General features: G+C 40.9%; 1 protein-coding gene across 1 annotated transcript in view; it reads left to right on the top strand.

Annotated features, from left to right (window-relative positions):
• Window positions 1-2,481: 2,481 nt before the first annotated feature.
• The window catches only part of LOC134541046 (uncharacterized), a 39,249-nt gene continuing 25,365 nt past the window's right edge, over window positions 2,482-16,365 (top strand). Inside the window, exon 1 of the mRNA XM_063384184.1 lies at window positions 2,482-2,566. The gene's annotated coding sequence lies outside the window, so the exon portion shown is untranslated. The remainder of the gene's footprint in view (window positions 2,567-16,365) is intronic.

Raw genomic sequence — 16,365 nt, 5'->3', positions numbered from 1 at the left:
GGCGCCTTAAGGACAAGATTCAAGGTGAGTCGACGGTATTGTTCTACGGGAAAGGAAGTCACCGACGTGACTATGAGGTCATCCGGTGTTGACAGTTCTAGCGCGTGCCTAAACTAGGGGTTTCAACGGCCACCCCCCCCCCCCCTTGCCACCGGCTCTCTGAAATTAATAGGAGGGGCTTTAAGCCACTCCCATTCTACCCTTAAGGGGGCCCGCCTCGTCAGGGGTGTATCTGTGTCGGCGAGGCGGGATGATAAGCGCGACGCTCGCTGGTGCTTCTAGCGCGGTGTCTCCTCTGGACTGGCGCGCAGTCTTCTCGTCGTGCGTATGAGCGGTGACCCTAACATTACATGTGGCGGAGAAGTGAAGATAAAGGTGTAATACTTTCAAGAATCTGTAATGGTTGATTTAAACCTACAATTTACTATGAAAACATGCATTTCAGCAATTTTAATTCTTCTAAAAATACAGTTTAAAAACTTAATCCGAAATCAAAAGTACTTTTAGGCATTCGGCGAACTCATAAATGCTTTTCGTAAGCAGACCCCCACTCGGATATCTTGAGTAGTTTTGAAATCGCGTTGTTTTTCCTGAAGCTCTGCGCACCGTGTGTGAGCCCGGGTGGGCGGGTGCCTTAATTATTATTTTTTTCCCTAGCCTAAGTTAAATCCAAAGTGTGCGGGGAGGGTCCGGGTTGAGTGAAGACATAAGTGTGTCTCAGGCTTAAAGCCTATACACTCTACTCATGCTGGGTTTAAACCATGCGTGCATCTTGTGCCACTGGAGTTTATTGGCCAGCCACGGCAGCGATCGTCGCCATGACTGACGCCGTATTGGTCGCTAGCTGAAGGGCCATGTAAAACACTGCATAGGCACAGGAAAAATAACCATGGGCCGGGTCACGCGGGGATTAAAGCAAATCAGGTAATGGGAACCACACAACTTAGAAACACACAACTTAGAACAGTCATAACTTAGAAACCTCGAAAAAATCAACGTAACTTAGAACTGTCATAAGTTAGAACGATCACAACTTAGAAAAACTTAACTTAGACACACAAAACTTAGAAACGACGGAACTTAGAAAGTCATAACTTTATCGCAACTTAGAAATTACACAACTTAGAATTGTCATAACCTAGAAACACGTACGTAACTTAGAAACATGCAATGCAGAACCACACAGCTTAGGCACGCCGTAACATATACAATAATAACGTAGAACTATCACAACTTAGAACTGTCACTACTTAGAAAAACTTAACGTAGAAACACGCAACGCAGAACCACACAACTTATAACTATCATAACTTAGAAACACACAACTTAGAACAGGCATAACTTAGAAGATTCTATCTTGTGTGTTTCTAAGTTGTGACAGCACCCCAAAGGTATTGTTCTGGGAGAAAGAAGGCTACCGACGTGACCACGTGGTCATCCGGTGTTGCCAGCTCTGGCGCGTGCCTAGATAGGGGTTTCAACTGCCACCCCCGTGAGGGGGTGGAAGACCTTCCAGGAAGGAGCTGGCAACGCCGCCCCTCACATAATCATCTCCCCCTCCCCTGCTGGATCTCCCCCTCGTGCGTACTTGATGTTTCCATTACAAAGAAGCGTGCTGACTCTTTGTTTTTGTAGATAAGAGTATCAGCACAGATGACTTTTTTTTTTTAATAATTAAACTCATTCTAGATTGCAGTTTTGCTGTTTAAGTGATTAAATGAATAGCCCTGAAATACACGATACCTTGAATAATGTATCACATTATATCGCCATCTTGAAATTAAAAATTAAAAAAAAAAAAACATATCCCTACCCAGACCTTCAAAAAATCTACAAAATGATTTTTTTTTGTCACTTGTTATCTCACAAATTTTTGGAAAATCGCGCTAAAATTTTATTTTTCCTTATCACGCGGACAGACCGAATTTTGGTTTGAAGCCCGGCCTTGAAGGAATGGCTGGAGCGTGGAAAAGTTTTCGACCAGAGGAGACGTGGGGGAAATAGGGCGTGTGTCAAGTTGGCGACCACACATTGGAATTTCAAGGTCAAAATTTGTCAAAAATTAGTGCTCAATTTGTGCTAATTTGTGTCGTAGAAAACAGAATATTGTGCTGCATTACGTAAAAAGTTATAGCATATAGTAAGTTGGTCGCCAACCTGACGTCAAGTTGGCGACCAACTTACTACTATATGCTATAACTTTTTACGTAATGCAGCACAAATTGAGCACTAATTTTTTACCAATTTTGACCTTGAAATTCCAATGTGTGGTCGCCAACTTGACAGGCGTACCTCATGATTTCCCCTTCCACCCTTCCAGAAAGAAGGATCCGCGAGTGGGGGGGGGGGGGGGGAGGGGGGGTTGGAAAAGGAGTGGGGGGAGGCTCTGCGTCACTCGACCGCAGGCCGTCGCTGGAGGGGATAGGGAAGGGAGGGGGATTGGGCCAAGGGGAGGGAGGGGTGGATGATGCAGAACGACCCCAGACGTCAGTGCAGGAGCGACTCGGTCAGGGTGCAGACGCGTGCAAGCTGCAGTTGAAGGACAGGAGCATCATCACACCATCAGGTACAATTAAAGTTATTTAATCCGGTATGTCTATTGCTAGAGGACCCCTCCCCCTCCCACTAGTATCGGTCGAATAATAGGGGCGACCTTTTCCCCCCTCCCTCCCTACATCTCTCACAACTCACCATAGTTGGATATATATATTAAAAAAAAAGGGGGGGTTGTCTGTAAAGTCGGTTTACGGACGATAATCTTACGTGATAACGTCATAAGAAAACATTGATGGAAAAAATGCATACTTTTTTAATTTTCAAATATTATTTACAGTTTTTTTTGCAAATTTAATTAAAATAATTTGTTTAAATATAAATCACGAACAATTAGTTAAAAAAAAGCCCCCGTCTTATCATGTTTGATATTATAGAAGATTTTCTCGCACGGTGGTTGACCCGGTTCTTGCACGCTCGGCCTCAGGCGGAACGTGACAATTTTTTTCGTGCGTGCAGCCGGCGTTCATCGATTTATAAGACGTTAACACGTCAAAAAAAACATTACTTGTCAAGATTTTATACATGCTTTAAAATAGCATAAAAGGGGTATTATTATTTTATAATTTTTTTTTGAAGTGAAAACGTATGTTCGATAGTCGGTGGAACTTTCCTTGCGTGACGGAATAACGTCGGATTTGAATCGCCAAATAACTACGAGACAATTGGTTGAAGCCAACCACGGATTATATCGTTAAAGAGAACCATGATGAAAAAAAAATTACACTTGTTATGGATTCATCCCGACTTTTCACGAAAAAAATCTATTCGGCGTGGACCCGAACAAGTCCTTTCTCTTTCTCTCTCTTTCTCTCTCTCTCTCTCTCTCTCTTTTCTTTTTTTAAATTCCTGACTCCCCATTTAACTAGCAAAATATCACATACCTACCACCCTCAGGTAACCCTCCCTTCTTCCCAATCGCATCAAATTGCCCCTCCCGAAATTCGAAGCTGTGACTACGCCTACCCAGGCACTACACAGCTTCAGAAGAAACTACTACGCGCTTTGAAAACTGCTCGTCATGTTTTTTTTTTTGTTTTTTTTTTTTTTTTTAAGAATACGTTGAGGGCGTAATGAGTAGTCTTTGTTTCTCGCGAGGTATCGGCTGATATTTTGTAACTGACTCTCGTGCTACTAAAAAAAATAGTTAAAAAAAAAAACTAAAAAAACACGCTTTTATAGAAAATCCAACTAAAAAAATAGAAAACAAAATTTTAATAAATTTGAATTAAAAATAGTTTAAAATAAAAAAAGTAGGTTATTTAAAAAAAAGCGTGGGGTGCTTGGTATCAGCAGTTATAATTATTTAATTGACAGATATGAGTAGAAAGATTATTATTTTGATAATATCTTAAAAAGCACCCCACGCTTTTTTTAAATAACTTACTTTTTTTTACACTATTTTTAATTCAAATTTATTTTCTATTTTTTAGTTGGATTTTCTATAAAAGCGAGTTTCTTTTAGTTTTTAAAACTATTATTTATTTTCTACTTTTTAGTTTGGTTAATTTACAAAAGCGTGTTTTTTTTAAATTTTTTTATAACTGTTATTTGTTCTAATCTACTATTAATTCCGTGATGACTATAAGTAACTGTAATTATTTTCCAAATTATTAATATGTACAGCTGTATTGCTAGTCAAATCTCGATTTTTAGAAGCAATTCAAAAATTTTTACGTTTTCAATATAGGATACAGTGAGACTTAATGGCATAAGGTTATCCAAAATATATCAGATGCAACCCGCTACCCACTTGGCGCCCTGAAGTCTGGCCTTTGAATATATATACTGTATAGAAGTCGCGAGTGGATAGGATTTACTCTACGTTTTTCAGAAGCGTATGATGAGCAGCTTGGGAACTTCACCGCTGCAGTGCGTTGCCGTAACGCCCTGTATCGTCTTAGTTGTTACTTGAACGTTAGAACGCAGCACTGTCGCCCGCTGTCATTCCCCCGCACCACCCATCTATCTTTCACTGCAGCTCAACGTCGTTCAACGGGAGGGGGAAGGGGTGTTTGAAGAGTTCGACACTTGTCCGCTAGGGACCGCCGCAAGTCGACGCCCTAGAGATGGTGGCGATTGCGGCGGTGAATTAACCAACTACCTCAAAACCGTATTAGAAATTTTAACCTGGGCTGGCGACTTCTATACAGTATATATATTCAAAGGTCTGGCTGAGCATTAGCTTTCCAACCCCACCCCCCTACCCCGCCCCCCCGAGCGAGCAGGTAAACAGCCTGGCTGTCAGCCGCAGGGTTGCCAGACCTCAGCTGCCCTCCGCCATGGGCTGGCTTCGACGCCCAAGGTTGTCTCGATCCCACGAGAACAATGTAGACAGCCCGACACTCCGCTATGACGTCATCTGCAGCCCCGCCGTTTTTTTTTTTTTTACCTTATTTTATATTCCCAAAAAGGAAATTACGAGCTCCTTAAATTTAAAACGGTAAGCAAAATTGCGATATGTAATGTGCTAACAGAAGTCAGAGGTAGGCTACGAAAACGTGTTTGCCTTATTACCAACACAAGGCAAGTGAACAACAGGGAGGGAAAGGTAGCCGTCAGGTTGGCGGACCTGAACATGAGAGTAACATGGCAACGCGCGTAAGCGCAGAGAGAGAGAAAAAAAAAATACCACAATGTCCGAATGGACTTATATGTATATTGATTTGTTTTGATTTGATTTTTTATTTCATTCAATAGACCATACAATGGTATGGAATATGTCAAAAAAAATTACAAATAAACATAAATACAAATACATAAACAGGTACTAGAGCAGTATTAAAAGCATTTAGTAAACCCTCTAACATATTAATAGCAATAAGTGGACGTGTTGCGTTTTCCACCAATCCAGCCTTGTTTTCCGACGGTAGTGTTTAAAAAAAAAACAGATCAAAAGACAGAATTAAGGACAAACTCAGGGCACTGTGAGGGTCAGGCTAGATTGCAACGCGTTGTTTACGCTGCCGGACATTTCGGGCAACGGAAAGACCTCGCCTCAAAAGAGCCGGTGTGCTGAGAAGGGGAGGGGTGTAGTGGTGACGGGAAGAATGTCACGTACGCGCGATAACGCACGCTGCCTGACCGGACGTAGCGCCAACACAGCGCGCGAAGTGAAGGAACGATGCGACGTTAAAACTCAATATAATTTTAAAATTTTAAGAGCATTATTACTTCAGGGTGTACCAGCGAACAGTTCACAAAATCCTTCGTACAACAGTGGTCTAAGTGACCAAAATTTATATATACCTATATATATATTTTTTTTCCTTCAAAATTTCAATTTTTTTATTTTTACTTTGGCGTAAGCCTAATCGTCTTAGATATGCCTATAGACCAAACCACGCTCTGCTACAATTTGTAACTGACTCTCGTGCTACTAATAAAAATAAATGCCCAAGTGGCTGTAAAAGAAATGGAAGTGTGTGAGCAAAAGGAGAGCTAAGTAAATAACAAAAATAACATCAGAGAACGAGAGGTCAGACAAACTAAGTTAGATTTTCGCCTAAAACAAGTGGGGGGAAAGAGAATCGTTATTTGTTTTAAATAAATACTGCAAAAATGCCTATTGGCATATTCGTTTATTAAAAAAAAAAAAAAAAAAAAAAAGAACCTTCTTTAGTTAAGTGGCGGTGGGCTTGGGGTAGCGTTCGCTAGCTCGAAAAGTCATACTGTTACAGGGAGAAAACGAGATGCAAACTGCGGCCGAGATGCTGCGATAACCAATCGTCAGCAAAAGTATCTAATTGGGTCTGCGAACAAGCGCAGGTGCACTGGGTTGCACAAGATTACGTCGGAGAGTACAGTAATGGAATCAAAATTAAATGAAATTAAAAATGCAACTTTATTTTTTTGTTTACTTATTTAAAAATGAAAAATTAAACTAAAAAATCCAAAACTTGTACCCGAAAATAATTATAAACGGCACAATTTTCTTGAAAGCACTAGACTAGAGGGAATCGCGTTAAACATTTATCTTCATTTCTCTGCCACGATTTTTTTTTTGTGTTGTTGCTGAGATCACGTAATTGTCCAAAAACACGACGAAGAAGACTGCGCGCGAGTCCTCAGCGAGACAGCTTTGCAATCTGGAATATTAAACACGTGTTTTAAGACTGAGCTGAAGTTAGCTCTATCAGGCCGCCCCGGGACGGAGAGTTTGGGACAACAACAGCCTAAGTCGTTCCACGTAACTACGACAATTTCCGGCCGAGTTTTCATATATATTTTTTTTACAACAAAATGTGCGAAGATAACGATACAACAGGTACATAGCGACCTTCTTACATGTGATTACTATCAATAAAAATTAAAACTAGAGTGGGGTTTAAAAAAAATTAAGGTTTTGGAGAAGAGACCATGAAAATCACACATTCGAGGCTATTAAGTCTCTGGTGCAACCTGTACGTTGGTTCGCACTCTAGTTTTATTTTTTATAGATAGTACACACATTTAGGAAGGACGCTATGTACCGGCTTTATCGTTATATTCGCACATTTTGTTGTAAAAATATAAACATTCGGGTGGAAATTTCCGTAGTTACGTAGAACGATTTAGGCTGTTGTTGTCCCAAGTTCTGTGTCCCGGGCGCCGGATAGAGCTGGCGGATAGAGCTAACATCAGCTCGGTGTTTTAAGTTTGTATGTAAATAAAAATTTTAAACTGACACTTTTATATACAAGGTGATTTGTGGAGCGTTAGTCAAACTGAACGAACATGTTGTTGGACCCATTTAAAAAAAAACACATTGAAAAAAAAAGGGTCTAGGGGTCAAATTTTTTTTGGTTATAATTAGAGACTGGAAAAATTAGCTAGTTCAATGACCTCCAGGATAGATTCCACGATCCTCTGCCTACTTGGGCAAACGGCGCCCGTTCATTGGGTACCTACTGAATTATGAGGCGTCTCAAGTGGGTAACTTGTGGTTGGATACCTCTTTGATTGATTGTCTCTAATTGGCCAAGAGTCCTACATATTAACAGTGAACCAATAGCAGAAGCAGCACAACGGTGTAATTATTTGAATTTTAGCATATCACGAAATGAACCCGCGAATTTTTCCGGTCTCTAGTTATAATGTTTAGTTTGGCTTCAAGTAAAAACGCGACTTTGCATCACGAGTTGTCTCGACACGTCCCTAATGAAAGTACATGAAATAAAATAAAAAATGCAACGGAATCACAAGCGACCCGGGGAGAAAGTGGGATGCGGAAAGCAGCCGATGAAACCACTGCATCGGGATTCGATTGTCTCAAACCTGTCAGCGGAGTCGAACCCGGCACCAGAAAATAACCAACCACCAGCGTAGTGAGAGTCAAGAACCTCGTTCAGACTTTATATACTCGAGTTAAATAGACTTGCAACAAGGTATGTCCGATTCAGCGGTCAACTGCAACACCTTAAACATTTTTTTTTTTTGACGTGACAACGTCTATTAAATCGATGAACGCACGATAAAGTGTCCCGTCACGCACATTGTTCCGTTACTGTGTCATGTTAAGCACATTGTTCCGTTACGCTGTGTCCCGTTACGCTCATTGTACGCTTGCGCCGCATCTATCTCTCTTCCACTCGACTGTTTATAAAGTGAAGTGAAAAGTTAATGTGGTTTTCATTGCTTATTACAAAAACAATTTCGGCAATAAAGGTTAATTATTCTTGCATTTTAAAAATCTGATTACTAGTATAATTTTAAGTATTTATTCTTTAATTATTAAAATAGAAATGATTTAATTTTATTCATAAAGTATGCAATCATTTCATCAATGTTTTGTTATGACTTTGTCACGTTAAACTATCGTCCGTAAACCGACTTTACAGACAACCTATTGTTTGGTGTGAAATGGAACATATTCATGTAAAATTACATATATATATATATTTGTAAATTTGTACATTTGTGTGAAAACAGCTGTATCATTGCAAAATTGTTTTCCAGTAATACTGGGTTCGGATGTTTACCCAGGACATATAATGCTTTGTGTCGTGCCAGCAACTCCTAAACTGTTCCCTGAATAATATTCTATTATTGACTGCCCAAATTAATACGCATGATATAATATAATATAGTTCAATTATTGAATATACGATTATATTTTCCGTAGTTTGAAAAAAAAAATGTGATGCTTGAATGAATCAGCGATTGAAATATAAAAAGTTATGCACCTAAATTTCAGTAAGAATGTATTCTCTAAGTTATCTCGAAAACTCTTCTAAAAATACCTTCTTTTTTTAAAAAAAAAAAAACCTTAATCCTGAAACCAAACTGCTTTTCGGCCCTCAGCGAATTCTTAAGTGTTTATCGCAAACTCGGATGTCTTGTGTAGTTTTCAAATAGCGTTGTTTTTTTTTTTTTTTTCCTGAAGCTCTGCGCACCGTATGTCGTATGTGTGCTCTGTCTGTGTTGGAAGGGGGTAGAGATGCCGGGGGGGGGGGGGGGGGAGGGGGCGCTTTGGCCACGTGTCTGATACCGTTATAGTTTGCAAGCCATGACCTTTGTAGGGTGGAGGGGGGGGGGGGGGAACAGCTTGGAACTCGTGAAAGTGATTGAGAAGGCAAACGGGCCCAGACTTGCTGCTCGGTCTGGCAACACCGCCTGGGGTCTGGCAACACCGAGCTGCAACTGTGACGTCACCGCGTACGTCACAGGTATGGACCGCCAGACCCGGGCGTCGAACCGCGAACTCACGTGCAAACAACATTAAAAAAAAAAAAAAAAATACCCAAGCATGCAGTGGCGATATTCCGAATTCGTAGTGATCTTCATTGATGGGTTTTTTTGTGAAATACTGTCGATATCACTAAATTCTTCGGATGTAGCTTGACAAAGGTAGCAACGCATACTTGGCATGTATTCGTTATAGCATTACAAACTTTACCATCTACCATTGTTAACGCAAGTTTGAAATTGATGTTAATTTGTTTTCCATCCATTACACCCGCGAGCAGTCCCGGGCTCATGGCCTCCACATACGATTGTCGATTACGTGCCCCCTTCCCCCTTCACATATTTACAGTCACGTGCTACATTATAATTGCATGGTTATTTCTCACCTACACTCTTTCTAGACGGTCATTTAACAGTAGGCCTTTAATTATGGTTACTATTTTACAAGTCCAAACTAATCTTTATTTATAAATATTGTGACGTTAGAAATTTCAGTAAATTTACGGACTTTTATTTTTTACGAAGAATTTAACCGAAACAAACAATTTTTCTTTGTAATTTCAAGTAACTGAATCTTCGTAGATACTACGTCGTATTTATACTTCCAAGTTGTAGATTTCGTTCTAAAAAAAAAAAAAAAGTAAACACACACGTTCACAATAGCTATTAGGTTTTAATGGTGGTGTAAATACAGTGTTAGCAATTTCAGTAAACTTATGGACTTTTTTTTTTACGAAGAACTTAACAGAAATAAACAAGTTGGTCTTCGCGATTTCAGATAACTAAATCTTCTTATAAACTACGTAGTATTTAGACTTCCAAGTTGTATGTTTCGTTCTGGAAAAAAAAAAAGGGCAAACACACACTTGGACAGATATTCTTACTGTAGAGTCAACCAGTTTTTGAATTATTTTGTTAATACACAGAGAATAATGTTTTTTTGGATTCGTGTCAAAAAGCAATTGAAAATCAGTGTCCGTAAAGCCACGAAGATCGCTGGATAATTTGTAACCGCTGTTGTTCGTAAATTGAAGGTGGAAAATTCTTGACATTCGCACAAGCTTGGCCCAACACCAGTTCACAACTTCACGTGTCATAGTTTCTTCCGCAGAAGCATCCACGTCTGTAGCCACCTTTGAATATATATACTGTATAGAAGTCGCGAGTGGATAGGATTTACTCTACGTTTTTCAGAAGCTTATGATGAGCAGCTTGGGAACTTCACCGCTGCAGTGCGCTGCCGTAACGCCCTGTATCGTCTTAGTTGTTATTTATACGTTAGAGCGCAGCGCTGTCGCCCGCTGTCATTCCCCGCACCCCCCCCCCCCCCCCCCCCACTCAACATTCACTGCAGCTCAATGTCGTTCAACAAGAGGGGGAAGGGGTGTTTGAAGAGTTCGACACTTGTCCGCTAGGGACCGCCGCAAGTCGATGCCCTAGAGATGGTGGCGATTGCGGCGGTGGATTAACCAACTACCTCAAAACCGTATTAGAAATTTTAACCTGGGCTGGCGACTTCTATACAGTATATATATTCAAAGGTAGCCACGGAGGCTTGGCTGGCAGGAAGCTTCTAGCGGAGCCTGTACGGAAAACATTCCCCCCAATCGTGTGACACGGTCCGGTGACGACTGCGCGTGAACTTTGACCTCGTGCTTCTATCTCAAAGCACTCGTGATGCGAGCGCACACAGCTCGCGAGTTCAACTCACGTTAAGGGGGTGCCACCCATTTCAGGGGAAAAATAAATTATATTTACAGTAATTACAGATAAATAGGGGCAGGCATTTTTCGCGAAAAGATCTGAACAATTACTAGACTGCAACAAGGTATACCCGCACCTGTTGTTTCTTCCTTGTGATTGGCGGCCGTCTGCGAGAGAAGTCGTTGCCATGTTTGACCGGGCCACTCAGGACGCGTTTGCTTCCGCAAATGAATCACTGTGATTGGAGTTGTTACAATCGACATGTACCTGGGAGTAACTCACCCAATCACGAAACACGGACGATGCTACAGTGTTTTAACTTTCATCTAGTCTCGAAATCTTTACGCGAAATCTGCATACCCCTGCAGATAAACCTGTAGACTTTTTCAATTGTTTAACATTCACGAAATGAAAAAAAAAATAGTATAAAAAGCAAACTTTTTGCATAATTAGCTGCCAAAGTTACATTTTTAACGTTTTTGGGTTGTACAAATAAGGAGAATTTAATTTATTGCAGAACTGAAACTTTTTAGGTTTTAACTGCAATGCCACAGGCTACTTCAAGAAATGGTTTTAATTTATTTCAGAAAATATTAATTAATTTTACCTTGGCATTTCAAAGTTCTCAAATTTGTTACGATTTTGACAGCCGAGAAACATGAAATGAGTTTTTGTGATAAGAATGCAAAACAATATCATGAAGTGGCCAGTGGCATTGCAGTTAAACAAAAAAAATGTTTCAGTTCTGAAATAAATTAATTTCTTCTTAATTATACAACCCAAAAAAGTTAAAAATGTAACTTTGGCAGCTAATCATTGCAAAAAGTATGCGCTGTAATATATTTTTTTCATTTCGTAGAAGTTAAACAATTGGAAAAGTGTAAAAGTTGATCAGTGATTAGAATAACTGTAAAATCATGACCTGAAATGGGAGGCGCCCCCTTATCTCTTGTTGCAGCTGATCCCCCCCCCCCCAACCCTTAAGTCCACAGCACCGACCACAAGCGACAACACAGCGAGACCAAAGCGCTGCGCATTTATTTCCCCGCGAAAATATTCCCAGACCAGATTTGCGTTTAAAAAAGCTCAGCAGCTTCGCAACTGGAAACGGTACAGGAATAAGGGAAGCCTACGATGTACATTCTGTATTGCACAGACCCGAATACTCACGTTGGCAAGCCTTCTTTGAACAGACGAGAGAGCCAAACGCCCGATCGTGCATCTTCGGTTTTTTTTTTGTTCATTGTAAATGAATAAATATACAATTCATGATAACTAATAGTCAATTAGGTTAGGTTAGCTACATTATAAATAATTTAAAACATCGTGGACGGTTGATTTGGTTAGGATATCTACATTAAAGATACTGTGAAATCATGTAAACAAAAAAGCGAGCAATATCTTCGGGGAACTTCGGGTTTGGCTCTCTCGTCTGTGAAAAGAAGGCTTGCCAACGTGAGTATTCGGGTCTGTGCAATACGGAATGTACATCGTAGGCTTCCCCAGGAATAACCATGCAAAACTCACAGTCATTGTCTAAATTTGTTCATTTACATGAAAACAACTGCATCACTATACTTCGAAATAGTGTTCGCAGTAATACTGGGTTTCGGACATGCTTCGTGTCGTCCAAGTACCTCCAATAGTTAAAAAATAATAATTATGCTTGAATGAAACATCAATCTAAGGTATAAAATTATACACTTTTTTTTTCTCGTAGGAAATGCTTAGTGTTAATTTGAAAAAAAAAATATTCATTGCTTTGTGTTGCACAAAGTTATGTCACAAACCATTTCTCGGCGACTGGTTTCCAAAGAGAATCGTTTGTAAAAGTACAGAACATTTTTCTTCTTCTTCTTCTGTGTATCTGTTTGACTTAATTGACACGTTTGTGTAATGTTTGTAACCACTTAACATATTTGCTGAATTCCCGTTTGCGCACGAAACTCTTGGGCCTTCACACCCCCTCAACCCCCTACGAAACTAAAAAATTTCCACGGGGGGTCCACTTGCGAACCCTACAGATTTTGGCCCCCTGATCCTGGAGGTCATTGACCCCGCGAATCTTTCCCGTCCCCCACCCCTAGACCACCCAGTGTAAGGCCAGTATCCAAAACACCAGCCTTCACCGGCGCAAGATCCAATGACCAAAAGGCAGCAACTGAAGAGCGCTGTTGGAGGCTGGAGATAGCTGGTGAAGGTGTTTTTTTTGTTTCGACGCGATGACGTCTTATGAATCGATGAACGCCGGCTGCACGCACAGAAAAAAATTTTCACGTTCCGCCTGAGCCGAGCGTGCAAGGAACCGGCCAAACACCGTTGCGAGAAAATCTTCTATAATATCAATCAGGTTAAGGCGGGCTTTTTAAACTAATTGTTCGTGATCATATTTAAACATTATTATTTAAATTAAATTTGCAAAAAATTGTAAATAATATTTGAAAATTAAAAAGTATGCAATTTTTCATTCAATGTTACTTATGAAGTTATCACGTAAAATTATCGTCCGTAAACCGACTTTACAGACAACCCCCCTTTTTCTTTGGGTGGTGGGAAGGATGGGGGAGGTGTTACAGAGGGTAGTAACCCCAGTGATCGAGAGGAGGGTTATTGAAGGGTGTAAAAGAGGGGGGGGGGGGGGGAATTGTAGGGGAGGCCAGTTGCCCTTGGCGACAAGAAGTATCGATCCTCAGTGTGCGAGAGAGCGGGTTTGCGAGACCAACTTGCAGCGGACCAGAAATCGCGGGGGCGCCTTCCGAAATCCCCTTGGGCCGACAGGGTTTCACGAACCACCGTATAAGGATCAAAACGACGCGACGCAACAAGGCAACACGAAACAGACGCAAATAAATCACAGTCGCTCATAAATAGCGACCGTTTAAATTTCGCACTTTTAGTACCTCCTTTGAATATATATATACTGTATAGAAGTCGCCAGCCCAGGTTAAAATTTCTAATACGGTTTTGAGGTAGTTGGTTAATTCACCGCCGCAATTGCCACCATCTCTAGGGCATCGACTTGTGGTGGTCCCTAGCGGACAAGTGTCGAACTCTTCAAACACCCCTTCCCCCTCCTGTTGAACGACCTTGAGTTGCAGTGAATGAATGATGGGGGGTGCGGGGAATGACAGCGGGTGACAGTGCTGCGCTCTAACGTGTAAATAACAACTAAGACGATACAGGGCGCTACGGCAGCGCACTGCAGCGGTGAAGTTCCCAAGCTGCTCATCATACGCTTCTGAAATACGTAGAGTAAATCCTATCCACTCGCGACTTCTATACAGTATATATATTCAAAGGTACCTCTTAGGACATACTTTATTTTTTTTTAACGTGATAACGTCTTACAAATCGACGAACGCCGGCCGCACGCACGAAAGAGCATGGCTCATTGTCACGTTCCGCCTGAGCCGAACGTGCAAGAACCGGACAACCACCGTGCGTGGAAAATATTCTATAACGTCTCAGGCGAGAGTCTTCAAGAGGAATGTGATTTGATAGTCACCATCTGCAAAAGCTGGCCACACTGTTTGCAATCGCGATAAATTTACGGACTTTATCAACGACGAATTTAACTAAAAAAAAGTTTCTTATTAATTAAAAAAAAAACAGAATCTTCGTAAAAACTACGCCGTTTTTTTTCCCCTTCAACTAACGACTTTAATAGGATTTGTGACTTTTTTTTTAATAAATAACAGTTTTTGGTCATATTGTTTGCGTTTGATTTTTCCTTTTATCCGTGTTTTTTTTTTTTACACAAGCTGATAGATTTTTATAAAAATTTTGTACATACACAGTTGAAATAAACAATACCTGGAAGAAATTTTTTTAAAAGCATTCCAACTTCTTGAACGGGTTTTTATTAATTAAGTCATAAAGTTCAACTTTTTTGCTTATCGAAAATTTACGAAGATCCTTAGATTATTAGTAACCAGTGGATTGCCGCGTCACATCACCCGAAACCTGGCTTACAAGAATTTTGTTAAGGCTAACCACACGAATGATATTGTCGCGGGTTGAAATTTTGCAGGGTTGTTGAAATCAAATTTAGGGACTTTACTGACGGGACTCTGGGCTGGCTGCTCTGTTCACTCGTCAGCGCAAGTGGCGTGACCATGTAATTGGGGCACGGGGCCGGCGCGGCGCGCTGCGGGCTTGCAGAATTTTGTTTGTTTGTTTGGCCGCACGCTGGCGCAGCCACGGGCCGCAGTTACTGGGGCGCGCTGTCGTAACAAGCCGCGCGGTGTGGCCTGCACATTGGGGTAGAGGGGGGGTAGTCTTCCCAGATGTTCTAGTTAGTTGTTTAGTAAATTTGACTTCAATAACGAGCTTTTGTTATGGTAGGCGCGGCAGGGCGCGCGAATTTAAGCGCAAGTGATTGGTGACTCAGGCTCACTCAGGCGGAGGCTATGCGTCTCACCTGTGGTCACGAGTTGTTAGTTCGTTCGTGATGTAGGAATTCAGGCTCACTCAGGCGGAGGCTATGCGTCTCACCTGTGGTCACGAGTTGTTAGTTCGTTCGTGATGTAGGAATTCAAGCTTTCGGGCGGAAGCTATGGTCGACGCCAGAGGCCACGAGTCGTTTAATTTAAGTTAGGTCATAATGTAGTCGTCAAGCTTTCGGGCGGAGGCTATGGCCCTCGTCAGGGGTCACGCGTCATAGTTTTTAAAATGTAATGTTCGTTCGGGATTTCAAGGGCAGGAGAGGCCCCTACGTTATTTTTTTAAAGTAATCGATCAAGAAAGGCTTTTCGGAAAATGTGAGTATGGACTTATCTTTGTTTTAATTTTAAGTATTAATTATGATTTGAGGTATTCGGAAGGACTAGGGAAGTGTTTAGTGAAGTTCTCTCATTCTCTCTCTTGTAAGGTCGTTCAATCGTTAAGGAAGTAAAGAGATTATTGTTTTAAATTGTAATCCCGCTATTTAAATGTTCTTTAAAATGATGTTGAGTATTTGACTTTAAGAATAAAATAATTTTAATTAAGTATTATGTTATTTTGCAAAATCTCCTTAGTTCAGCTCTCACCAGACATCCTGTACGGGATGACGAACCTATGATCCTAGGTACAGTAAAGTATTTTATGAAGTTAAGACTAGTTGATGCCAAGCGAGTTGTTTCTATGTAAAGAGCTACGATTCTCGCCCCCCCCCCCCTCTGAAGGTGAATCGTGACAGAAATGGTGGTGGCACCGGCTAGGTGCCACGTGACAGAAATGGTGGAGGCGCCGGGTAGGTTCTATTTCTGGAGAGAGAGAGAGGTAGATTTTTATGTTTATTATTAAGTTAGTTTCAGCTTCTGATAGCAGGTTATTAAGAGTTTACTTGAGGAGAGGATTACGGAATTTTAGTCTATAGTGGAGGAAGTCTTTGAGATTTTTTTTTTGACGTAACAGATGTTTATTTGAGGATACTTGTAAGGATAAAGTTTATAGTGATAA

The sequence above is a fragment of the Bacillus rossius genome, chromosome 18, assembly GCF_032445375.1.
Source record: "Bacillus rossius redtenbacheri isolate Brsri chromosome 18, Brsri_v3, whole genome shotgun sequence".
Taxonomy (NCBI): Eukaryota; Metazoa; Arthropoda; class Insecta; order Phasmatodea; family Bacillidae; genus Bacillus; species Bacillus rossius.
Note: the sequence above shows the minus strand (reverse complement) of the source record. Positions and strands in the feature narration are given on the sequence as shown.